General features: G+C 41.1%; 1 protein-coding gene across 2 annotated transcripts in view; it reads left to right on the top strand.

Moving 5' to 3' along the window:
• The first annotated feature begins 546 nt into the window (after nucleotides 1–546).
• Nucleotides 547–13054, top strand: part of SEMA6D (semaphorin 6D) — a 225215-nt gene continuing 212707 nt past the window's right edge. For both annotated transcript variants that reach the window (XM_086757155.1, XM_086757148.1), the window contains exon 1: nucleotides 547–607. The gene's annotated coding sequence lies outside the window, so the exon portion shown is untranslated. The remainder of the gene's footprint in view (nucleotides 608–13054) is intronic.

The following is a 13054-nucleotide window of genomic DNA, read 5'->3' as shown; positions in this document are numbered from 1 at the left end:
CTCGCAGGTAGCGGGAAAGTTCGCCGGGAAGCAAAACGGGAAAAGTGAAACGATTTACTTTTCAGGGGAAAAATCTCTGCTTGATCTCTTTCCCCGCAGCTGAGCCAAATGACTCCCGTATTGATTGCTGGAGAGCATTTGCAGTGGCGGCTGGAGCCGGGGCGGGAGGGGACTCGGGCGGCCGCCGGGTTCCCCGAGATGCGGGGCCGCTGCCCCTCAGCCTGGGCCGAGCGCCCACGGGGGGTGCGGGGCTGCGCTGCAGCCGGGGGGGCGGCGAGGGACAAAGGCGAGGGGGGGGGCACGGAGGAGAGCGGGGTTGGGGGGGCGACGACGAGCAGGCCAGCAGCTCCCGGCGGCGAGCGGGGCAGGAGGCCCCGAGGCGGGACAGGCAGGTGCGCACGGGGGCGGGCGGGGCCGCCCGGCGGACAATGGGGCTCGCGGGGCGGGGGCGGGCGCAGGTGCGGGGCGGGGCAGCGGGGCGGGGTGCGGGGCGCGGCCGCACGGGGCGGGCCAGGCCGGGCCGGCAGCCGCTCGCCGCGCCGCGGAGTTGGCTGCGCCGCCAGCCGCGCCGGGAGCCGCGCTCTGCCTTGTCCTGCCGCAGCCCCTAGTAAGTCCGTCTGTCCGTCCGCCATCCTCCGGCCCCGCGGAGCTGGCTCTGGCCACCGCTGCCCGGCGCGGAGCCGGGATGCCGGGCGTTGCGCGGGGTTGCGCGGGGCTGGTCTCGCCTCCCGCCCATTGTTTGAGGCGCCCTTAGGCTGGGGGGGGTGGTGGGACGCGGAGCGGGGGGGTGAGGTGGGGCGGCTGCCAGCGTCTCCGTGGGTGTTTCCGTGGGTGTTTTCGCGAGCCCCGGGCTGAAGGGCCGCTGCGGGTCCGGCCGCCGCCGCTGGTACGCGTCTGTCCGCCGGGCACTTCGGGCATTTTGGAGCTCGGGGCTGCCGTTGCTGTTAATTCTCTCAGATGTTTCCACTTTCCAATTATTTTCTCAGCTGGAGGCTCAGCTCTTTCTACTCGGTGGACTGAGGAAATATTTATTTACTTATTTTAAATGGTGTTATCTCTTCTCGGTTGTGTTAGGGCATAGGCGGGCGTGCTGTTAAAGGTCTCTCTCTCAGCAGCGTTCATGAATCCCCTTTGCCATCATGAGGCATGTGCATCCAGGGCAGAGTAAACCAGTGAGGTACAGGAGGCAAATGCATGCTCTCAGACTGTGTCTCGCTGAACACAGGCACCTGCGAGCACCCTTTCCTCTTGCAAGTCCGTGTCCTGGTCACTTTGCTCGCTGCACCCACAAAGGAGTATTTCTTTAGCTGTGCAAGGTAGCAACGATTCAAAATACAGCTCATCTAAGAGCTGGTACAACTTATGACCCTAAAGCGCTCGTGTGCATCGAGTGATGCTGGGTGTTAATCTCTGTGGGCCCTACATACCTGACTGCCTGGAGTGCTTTTTGTTTGGTGGTCCTTGATGGACTCGCTAAGTGCATCAGTCTGCTGATGCTGAGAGTTTTCTAGCCCCCCAGAGCAACACATTGTGTGAACACTTCTGTCTCACACAGAGTTTGATTTCAAAGGGAAAATCTGAGATACAGAACTGGTATATGATACATAATTTCTTTGAAGAAAGAAGAAATCTTGAATTGATTTATAAAATGGAATGTAAGGATGTTTTGCAGGAATAAAATGTTTTCATTATCTTTCATCAATATAGCCATTTAATTCCTCTCTGCTGTCGTAGCAATTTGTTTTCATTTTCTATCTTTATGGCCCTTTCCATAATGATTTTCTACTGATTGAATTCCTTCTTTCCTATCACTGTGCATGTTGATCCCTAATCCAGTTCTTAACAGCATTTGTAACTACAGTTCTGTTTATGCCCTCATCTTAAGGAAAAGGGGAAAAAAAATTGTATAGGCAGTGCTCTTATTCATCTCACAACTTTGAATTTATAGGATTCATGCAATGTTGATCCCTTGACTGTTTGTTTGTGTTCTTTTTCAAATCTTAATATAACTTGTCCTATTTCGGGCAGGTCTTGATTGAGAAGGTGAAATAAAAATGCGTTGCCTGCCTTTAATGATCATTTTACCTACTTCCATTGTGTGTTCTCCAATTACAGTATGATGTGAGTTCTAAGTCTGTACATCTCTTCTCTCCCCTTCCCACCCTATCCTTATATTTTTCCTCTTCACCAAAATATTTAGTAATAAGCGAGCCCATTTTTCACATAACTCAAATTTGGTTACGTATGATGCTAAAATACATGGGATTGCTATGATTTCTTTTTCTTCCTTCCTTAACAAAAAAAAAAAAAGAAAGGAGTTGAGATGTGTATATGGGAAGATTTAATAGACAGTGGAGAACCAGAGATTTCTTTCTTTTGAGAAAGAATCCTTACCAATGTTTATTGAATTTGTTCGTCTGCATGAAGAAAAGAACTGTTGTTTTGTTATCTAGCAGCTGTAGGAAGATTGACAGCTACAAATTGCAAATCTATGAAGGATCTGTCCATGACACAATTTTTAGTTCATTTAGATAGTTATCCTACACATCTTGTCATTTGCAAAATTATATAAACAAGATCAGTAAGTTTGTTGAGAAGATATAAATGCAGTGAATATACTGTAAAGATTTTGAAGCTCTTTGGGATAATTAGCAGAGCATGGTCTTGTCTGAAATATGACATTAATACAGTTAATTTAAATTCAAATATAAACACACCATTGTGAACATTATACTGTAGAAAAGAAATACATATTTTGAAACATGCTAGCTCTGTCAGAAGAACATTAAGTGTAATAGTCTTTTTGTTAAGATAAAGAGAACATCATTGATGTCGTGGCGTGCTTTGCATTTTTAAACAGAATCTAATGAATTACAAACATTCATTACGCTACAAGCAATTGCTGAAACTTCTCAGGACCCCAAAATAGAGAGTTATTTGTGTACTGATACTTGCATGTTTTCTGATTATGGTTTGACTGTAAAAACAGAGATAAATAAAAAAAAGCTATTGTTCTGAAATTCAAAGAATTCTCTGCTAGCTACAAATCTTTTGTTGGTCTACTTGTGTCTTGTAAATTTGTGTTTAAATACGTCTGTGTGTTCAGGTTATGGAACTTTCTGTTGGGAAGTGTAGGAAATCTACAGGAGCGGGCTGGGAGCAGTCTTTGTTGGATCTTGGAAGAGTTAAGGGCATATAATCTGCTGCAGAAGGTCAGGCTTACCAAATGTCTGAAAAAGAAGATAGCTGAAATTTTCAAAGGTCGAAAAGAATGATGTGTTACTTTTAAAGGACATCTTGTATAAATATTGCTTATCCTAACATGTCAAGATGCAAAAAAAAATTAAATATTTATTGATCTGTGTTAAAGTAAATATTGACTTTAAGAATTCACTCTTTCTTAAATACGGTATTTGTAACACAGTTACTGTTCTTCTAATGCTGTTTCATTCTCTGTGGACTCGGGAACAAACCAGTGGAAATGGGCTGTGTTTATAGGCCCAAGCCAACTGACGACTTTTGAATGCCTCAGTTTGTGACCATTCTTGGCACTGTGCATTGGGGACTGTCGCTTTCCAAAAATTGATTCTTTGAAAGGTGGGTCTTTGGAGTTCAGTTTCATTTTACTTCCTATTCGGTTCCTGTGCATGCATGGCAGAGGTGGTGATCATGGTCAGCAGACAGACGACACGGAGCTCATCACTGCTGTCTGTGTTGACCACCAGCGCTGTCGGTTGACAAGCTTATGGTCCAAAAGGCTGATTGGCTTGGGTCAGTACAGATAAAACTAGATAGTTCCTCTGGGAATGTGGACAGAGTAGGAGGCTGATATCCTCTGCTGTTCACCAAGGATGGGTATTGACAGTTTATTACTCTGCTGTTATTTACAACTGTTTTGAATTTGTTTTTAAATAATGTCTCATAATCCTTTATCTTGAGAACTAGTTCCTGCCATGGCACTATATTTTTCAACTAACATAAACCTGAGTGGGTTCAAAATGCAGGAGACCCTTTATAAATGACAGTGTTAAGGACATGACAAAATGCAGGAGCTGGAGAACACATACCAATTTATCTGTTGGTTTGTGGTGCTTTCCATGCCATACTACAATTACATTGATTGTCCCTGGTACTCCAGGTGATTTTCGTTGAGTAAATTGCAGTGGGACTGAGGTGGGAACTGCAACAGAGTGCACACCTGCAGGAACTCTAGGTTTGATCTGAAGTAATCAAGAATTGTTGATCCTTCAAGGAAGTTCTTAATGCTCATCCCTTTTCCAGGCGAGAAAGCAGTCTGTAAGGATGTCTGCTACATGGGGAGTGAAGTTTTAATGGAGACAAGTCTGTGTCTCAAATTATGATGATGTTGTGGATGATTTAATTGTGAACTAATGTAAATGGTGTCTAGAAAACCAGACAAACCTTCAAAATGTAATTATAAATCAAGAGAAGAGAAAAGAGAGATGCAGCGTTTTCGAAGGCTGATACCTGGTGGTATTTAACGGCTAGAAACAAATGTTATTCTATGAAAGAACTAGGGAGTTCTTCTTTCTGATGTATAAAACATCTATTTCTTCTCTTGTAAGCTGACTTTATCATACAATTTAGATGCTTGAGATAAGCTTTCCTTAGTAGGGAAGAGTCATTGCATTTCTTGGTGTGTTCTGCTCCCATGGCAGGCCTGCCAACGCAGTAAGTGCTGATGATGCTATTACCCAAGGGACTGTTCCTTTAGCTCAAGTAGGAAAGATCTCCACTTGGAAGAGAGGCTTTTGAGTTCTTTCTTCTAGAGTAGGAGGAGTTCCTATCAGTTTTGCAGTAGTATTTTTAAGCAGCTTCAATTACATTTTCTTAATGTGGTTTCACTAATGGGAGCTTACCTTTCAGTCTCTCTGACCTTTTTCAGTGAGGTTACCTTCCACTGAAGCCACCCTGCCTGTTCTGTTAGGTTGTAATTCCCTTTACGAAGTCAACTTTTGCCTTTCTTTATTCTGCCACTTCTGGTTTTGATCATCTTCCCTCAGTTCTCAGAAATATTTCATATTCATTAATCTTTACCTTTCCCACTGATTATACTACTTCTGTCTCCCTTAGTCTATCCAAAGAAACCAATTCCTTCTACTCCAACTGTTTGGTTTGCTCAGTAGCTCTAAGATCTCTTTACACCTACAACTTTTTCTCCCACTTCAAAGCTAGTCATGACAATGTGACAGCACACATTTTCTTTCTCCAGCTGTAGTGTGTATCTGTAACTCTAGTATTATGTTTCTGAACTTGAATTTTCATGCCACTAACGCTGCACATGAAGTTGTCCTCATGAACAGAGTTCACCCTGACAAATAGTAGTAGTATGGAAATGGATGATCTGTCCATGTTCTTGAAAGCTGGCAGAACTGATGCTTGAGGACTTGCATTCTGTGTGTATGAGAGACCAGAACCACTGTAGAGATCATCTAAGAGACATATGCGATCCTAATTTTCTTTGTTAACAGGTTAACTTACTGCTGATGGGTTCTATTTGCTCCTAGAACAAAAAGAAGCGATCTCCTTGAGTTAACAGCCTGTGCTCCTTTTTCTTGCTAGTCTTCCAAGGCTCAGAATTCTCACTTGAGATCTATTCACTACTATAGAGTTTAGGTTTCTATCTACAAAATATATTGGGCGTCTCTTTGCGAGAGCCTGAAGTACAGAATTCTGCCTTACTGCAGCTACTCTAAGAAGTAGTAGTCTAGCCCTGCATTTTCCTCATGGATGGTAGCTTCTTGCTAGCTCATCATGGGAAATATTGTAGTTCCAATACTAGCCAAACTTATAAAATCTACTTTAAAAATACTTTAACCTCATTTATTTGTTGGTGTGGGGTAAGGGAGTGAGTTCTTCACATATAATGAAAATGCCCAGTACTGAGTTAGACGTAGCCAACCTGAAAATGTCAGATTGTGAAGTTCAGCATGTTTGAATTGGGGTTGAGGTGGGGGAGACCCACTTATGCTTTGCCATTTCAAGCAAGTATTACTTTTTTCACTTTCCTGTAATTCAAAGAACAGGTGAATGAACTTGTCAAAGGCTGTAAAATTAAAAAGAAAAATCACCTTTGGAAGGAAAGGAAACCAACTGTTTCACAAAGCAAAATATCAGGATGGGACTTCTCAGCTATAAATGAGAAATTGCACGAACATTATTAGCATAAGAATGTGGGTTTATAGTGCAAAGTCTAATGAAGTGAAAAGTCCTGTTTTCTTTCATACAAAACATAAAAAGTGAAAAATCCCAGGATATGAACAGTAGTCACAAAGTCAAGTATCCAAAATTTCTCAGAGCTGGAACTTATGTTTTCTAGACATCTCCAATTAGATCTCTCAACTACATGATATTTAAAAAAATATTAATTGTTAAATGACTAGATCAAGAGATCTTTGAGTTCTCCAATATCCATGCTGTTCTGCATGTCACCTCCGTATTTACTGAATATTATTGTGACCCTGCTATGAGATCAGCAGCTTTACTAGTCAAATCTATTTTTTTACTGTATTTCACAGCTTTTTAATGAATTTTTCAGACTAGCAGTGCTGTCTGGGCTTCTATTGATACCCTGCAGCAAGTACAAGTATTAAAGCTTCTGCAGGCTGGGCTGTCGTGCTGGTTACTGAAGAACTGAGTTAACATGCAATGACTGGGCATCTCTGTTAGGCTTCCGTCAAGGGCCATTCTTTGCGGTTCTGTTACAGAGACAGGATTAGAATCAGTTCTCTGGAGCAACTTCCGATTGCATTTATCAGTGAAATCTGCCTTCAGTCTTCTGTCTCATTCACTGCAGAACTCTCAGCTTTTACTAAAAAAAAAAAAAAAGGTTGGGCATTGTATATGAACTATTTTTTTTTTTTCAGTGAGTTACTGTGTAAGTCTTTGTTATGTTTAGACAAGAGTCTAAGTTTCAGGCTGAAACTACCAGAAGGCTTGTTGCTCTCAGCTTGTGAATGCATAACACTACAATTTTTTTTTAATGTTGCTTTGTATTAATATCTTCCTTTGCTGTTAAAAGAGGTAAAGAGATTGCGTCTGCTTTCTTAGCCTGTGAGCAATGTTTGAACCTTTGAATCACCAGGCAGAGTTGTGCCACCTGAACTAATTAAGTGTTAAGGAAAACAGCTGTTTCTGCTCAAACTGTGTTAGTGGAGAACATGGTACATACATTGCCAGATCTATCATTATTCTGTCATTTTCCCCAGCAATGTTGTATCCCATTCAGATCTGAAGAATATTCCAATTAATTAATCTAAATTAACTTCATCTTTTTCCACAGCCACATGTTCTTTGCTCTATTGCCCCACATAAATCTGACCTGGTTTCTTGTTCCGGTCTTTTCCACTGCTCACCTTCACCATCCCAGTTTTGTTTTCTGCTTCTCCAGAAATCTTACTTAGTCAGTGATATCTTTTAACAGCCCCCTCTGCCTCCATCCCCCCTTCCTATACAGGTTCACTGATCTCAGTGTTGCTTTATTGCTCTCGTTTTCACTTCCCACACAATCTCACTTGTCTGCTCTACAGTCTCCTTACTCTTATTCTGCTCTGGTAGTAGGGCAACTCTTGTTCCCATTTGAAAACTAACAAAAACCTGCTCTTTCTCCAAATTGTTTGAGGTTGTGAGGAGAGAAGCTTTACCTGCTAGCTGTCTAGGCAGCCAAAGCTGCGCTGGCTCCACCAAATCAAAGAAAAAAAAAATTGGGAGAGTTTTGCCATGTTCCTGAACATTTAAGATAAAATATGTTGTACACATGCTGAATTTCCAGAGAACACAGCTGTTAAACTCTAAACCCTTACAGAGAATTTCACGCACTTGTAAAGCAGACAAGCTTCTCTTCTTCCACATGAAGAATTCGTCTCTAACATTAGGACATGTTAGAAATGTTACTGTTTTGATCAAATGTCAATTTTTTCCACTAATGCAGGAAAGCCTTCAGATTTCCACAGGAAAACAGTTTGTCCATGTTAAAGCATTCCCATTTTCTCTTAGCAAACTGTATATAGCAAACTATGAAATTCTGATGAAGCATTTATTGAAAAAGCCAAAGGAAAAGGCTTTTTCTTTCCCCTCTGTAAAATGTCAGCATGCTGACGTTTGTGCAAAACTATACCTAGCCATACTTATAACAGCATCCCGTAATAGGAAATGTTGGGCAGCCTTAGGTAGGAACATGGCTCCCGTTCTACCTTTGACACATCACGGGTAGACAGAGATATTTTTCTGTTTGCAGATCCCCAGGCCTGCTAGGATGTGCCTGCACTCGCACTGTGCAGCAGTGAATTGATATGAAAGCCAGTTAAGTAAAAACAATGTGAATTCACGCAAGCGGAGTGCTCTACTACTAGATCTGCTATGTATGGAGTAGTTCAAGAATTTCCACAAAATACTTCTGTACACAGTATACTTGTAAGTGTCTTGCAGCATGGGGCTATACACTGAAAAGCAATTACATCTGGGGTACGCAACTAGCGTGTCTATAAGTGTATGGGTGAGAGGGAGAAAACGTGATAATGTTGGCATCGGGGATTTCGGTAGCAATTCAACTTAAGATGACTGCATTACGCACAATTGGAAGGGATATATATGTTGATGGATAGATGCAGAGAGTGAAAGAGATTGGTGTGTATGTAGGTATTTATCGATTTGAAAATAAGATGGAGTGAAGATAAATGCAGTTAAAGCACTGCAGTCGGAGAAGTAATGCTGTTCTGTAACCATTTTACCCTGTAGAAATGTTCACGTACGTGGTTCAGCTCATTATCTGAAGATGGCAATTAATTGCCAAACGGGGAGTTACCTTCTTAGGCTTTCAATTGGTTTAAAAAAAAAAAAAAGTTTTACAATTTGATTTTGTATGTGATGAGAGAAACTACATATTTTTCACAGGGCTTTCTGCTTTATTTAAACTTGTAAAGGCGGAACTCTGCTTACCTGTGCATCATTTCAATGTATTGTGAGCATCTAAGAGACATACTCATTGAGAAATTCTTGAAAAGGTTGTTAGCACTTTACTTTCTGGCAGGCAGTCGATAATCCAGTTTGTCAAATGAATTTTCTTGATTGCCTTGCAGCATATGCAAAGTACTTAAAAATGTCATAATTACCTCTCTGAAGAATTTGGGGGGTGGGGGGGGGGGTGAAGAGAAAGACACAAAAGAAAACAGGCAAAAATTCAGCTTTCTATTCTTATGTAAGTGTAAAGAAAATGGTACTGTACAAAAGCAGCACAAAAGATGTAGAGAAATTTTATAATGAGAGCAATCAAGTCCTTCAAATTACTGGATAGTAGCTGTACCATTGTAGGGGGGAAAAACCCCACAGATTTCTATGTAAAACATTGACATGTATTTGTTTCTATTCGGCAAGCTAAACTTAAACTATCAAATGCACTTGCTGATTTTCCCTTCAACCTAAATATTTGAGGTGTCAGTTCTGCAGGACTTTTAAATGTGGGTGCTTGCTAAAGAAGTCAATGGGTGCCCCTCTGCCTCTAACTCCACTGTTCAAAATTGCTATAAAGATAAAAAAAAAAAATTTCACTTTTTTACTGTGATATTTAATGTGGTTTAGAATGCATGTAAACAATTGTCATCATTGGCTGTGTACAGAATTTACAACTTACATTGACTTTGTTACCTACACGGAAGAAGGGAGAGATGTTTTTTCTATTTATTATTGTGTTTGGGTTATAGCTAGTCTTAAGCTATTGCTTTTCCTGTGTTAACTTATATTATTCTTACCAAAATCTTGCTTACAATATTTGTCAGGAATCTGTGGAGGGCAAAGATACAAACTCTTAGCAAACAGGCTTTCACAGAGAAGTGAGAAAACACTTTGCGAGTTTCATGTTATGAATTAAGCTGCTAGTTGATTAGCTTTTGCAGCTATTATTCCAACCTCTCAAGAAAGGCCAATGTGTGGTACAATAAATTTAGAGAACTTAGAGGCTGGTATTCCTATATCTTAGGCTCTCGATTTCCACAATGTCAGTAGTGCTTATAAATCCCAAGATTCTGCTTGGGGTTCCGGGCAGCATGCCTTTGAAGCCAGGCTGGAGGGAGCACCATGATTGTTGCCTTTTGGCTGAAACCCCTGAAAATTGTCTGGAGAAAGAAATTGTCTTACGTGGGAAAAGACCTTCTCGGTCTGTTGCCAGGAGGTGTCACTACAGTTCAGGAGTAACTATTTTGTCCCTTGAGACAGACTTTAATAGTCTCAAGGTCTCATATAAGTGCTGGTGTCATCAGGTGTAATAATGCACCGCCATTTATCATGTGCCTGGAGAAGGAACTCTGAAACTGTGCAGTCTCCTAATTCAAATATAGACAAGTAAAGAGATTATGCTAATGTGTGCTAAGTGTGTTGTCCCTCAAAAATACCCTTAGTACATCGATACAGAAATATGCATGCGATGTGACATACGCACATCCTTTCTTTGGGGAATTAGTGCTTACACAGAGCTATCTGACGCAGTTGTTTGTACTCCCTTGATCCTGTTCATCTTTCAGGGTTGTAGCAGAATCTCAGCAATCGCTGATCAAACGTATTATGCTAGAATTAGCATGGCAAGATATCTGTTGAAAACCAGAAGGGTGACAGTGTCAGTCTGAAGGAGATGGAGCCACGAGTAGGTTTGGGAATCATATCCTTAAATGCTACTGATACCAATCTTTCAAAACAATTTAAATCATTTATTTTAATGCATGAGAAGCTTTTCATTCTCAATCAGTTTGCACAGCATATTATATGTATTTTATACAGCCTGCTAATGAGCTGAAGGCTTGTTAATTATATGTGTGTGGAATGGCATAGCTGTTGAATTATGCACGTTATTTTTCTTTACAACGAAGTCTTCCTCTTAACTGTATCTGTCCCGGTTGAAAGTGTATACCTTGGATTGCTACTACTAACTCAGCTGCTGTCACTTCATTATCATCGGTCTCAGGGTTTGGGACGTATGAAGAGACAGTCTGAAAGCTGAAAGAGTTGACTAGCAATAACAAAATATACTGTTTAAAAGGAGCTTCAAACAACTGTTGGGAATTTTATATCCCCTGAAATAAAAGAAAAAAAGTGTAATAAAGGTGCGGAAAATCTTTAATGGTTCACTTCATTTTCTTTCTTTGGCTGTCTGGTTTGTAATTTCTTACAGTTTTCCTATTTAATAGTGTCCTCTTGATGTGGAAAAACAAACAAAAAAAACCCCTAGCCTCCCCCTCCCCCAATTCCCCAACATCAAAACCTGAAATTATACATGCTATTTCCAGCAAAATATTCTATTGAACCAGATTGGTATTATGGGAATTGGGAACTAAGTAGAAATAGGTGCACTGTTTCCTGAATTTGTTACTCTTACAAAGAGTATAAAATGCAATGGTAAAGCTGTTTCTTACCTTGGATAATTCCAGAAAGCTGCCAATGTTTGCAGTGCTGGTGATACTAGTTACTTACTGAACAGCATATTTTTATATAAACATGGTGTCTGGTAGAGAATTTAAATTATTACGTGGAAATAGCATTTTCAAAATCCCTCTGTCTTTCACTATGAATTATTCATGTTAATGAATCCTGTGCCTAGCTCCATACGTGTTGAATGGGGGTGATATTTAATTTACATGTGTTGGAGGTCATTCTCGTAGATCTAGGGTAAACATAGAGATGATGAAAGCGAACAGATACACCTTTGCTTTTACTGAGAACTCTGACCTCCAGTCACATTTACGCTGTGAGGCTGCTGTTAAAGTCTGGCTGTGTAGTGCTCTGTAGCGCACGTCTGTGATCAGAGCGGTATGAGTGTAGCTTTTAAGCCTCCATTGGTGAAAGATGTGCAAAAAAAAAGTGAAAACCTGTATGGAAAACTTGCAAAATGATGTCTGTTGGATGTTAGGCATCTCATTTCTTAACCTGCCCTTGGTGCTTTCAAGTTTCATTCTGACATTTAAAGTGGTGGTTTTGATTTAGGAGCCTTAAGTAGATGGAGATCAGCTTGTGTTAGCAGTTTTCACAAGTCAGTGTCGCGCTACCTGTGTCGGAAGCTTCAGATGTTTTGGGGCTTGCTGCTGGAGTCTGTGTCCCTTAGAGCGCACTTTGCTTTCCTCTGCTCTGTTCTCTTCCCACGCTGTGGGCTACGGGGTCTGCCCCAGGCTGATGGACCACCTGGCATTTGTGCAGGTGCTCGTGGAAAGCAGAGGTCATTTAAACCGGGATTTCTATCACGTTAAAAATTATGAACATGAACAATGTCATGACTGCAGCAGGACTGGTAGGCTGAAAGTCTGTCTGAAATGCTTTCTGATTTTCAGTGGCAAACGTTGATTCTTTCAAAAAACAAAACAAAAACCCCACCAAAACCAGATGCCCAAACCAATGAACAAATTCAAACCCCAAAAAAACACCCCAGCAAAAATCTCTCAGTTGAAAGAGTGAAAAGTTATTTTGCTGAAGATTTCTGAAGCTTCGTAGGGGAGGGAGAAGGTAAGAAAAGCAAAGCTCTAAAAGTAATATTATACATGTAATAAAAGGAACAACAGCTTTATTTGGTACCCTGTTTTTTTGAGTTTGTCAGTTTAGATTAGGGAGTTGTATATGGCTAAAAAAAAAGCAGAAAAAAAGTCATTGGACTGTCTTAGTCATAGGCCATGGCTGCATAAATCAGTATTGCCTCCACAAACAAAATATTTGCAATACTGTCACTTGAAAACCTGATCAGAAACTGTGTGTGTTCACACTCCGAGCTGCATTTGTGGACTTCAAGCTGAGGGACTTCTATGTTTTTCTCTAGTTATTGGGGTTTTTTTTTACAATTCACAAGCAATTTGAAAAAAAAAACAAAACAAAACCAAAAAAAAGCTGCAGCGTTTCACAGTATGCGCATCTTGGACACATACTCATGGAGAGAGGAACGGGTCCAACGTAAAAAATCCTTTTAGCTTGAAGGCTTCTTCAGTCTTTGTTTTTGTTTATGCAGAAAGCATTCAAGAGATTTCATTTGTTGTGCTAACATCAGCTTGTTTCAAATAAGCCATGA

The sequence above is a fragment of the Chlamydotis macqueenii genome, chromosome 12, assembly GCF_036417535.1.
Source record: "Chlamydotis macqueenii isolate bChlMac1 chromosome 12, bChlMac1.mat, whole genome shotgun sequence".
NCBI lineage: Eukaryota > Metazoa > Chordata > Aves > Otidiformes > Otididae > Chlamydotis > Chlamydotis macqueenii.
Note: the sequence above shows the minus strand (reverse complement) of the source record. Positions and strands in the feature narration are given on the sequence as shown.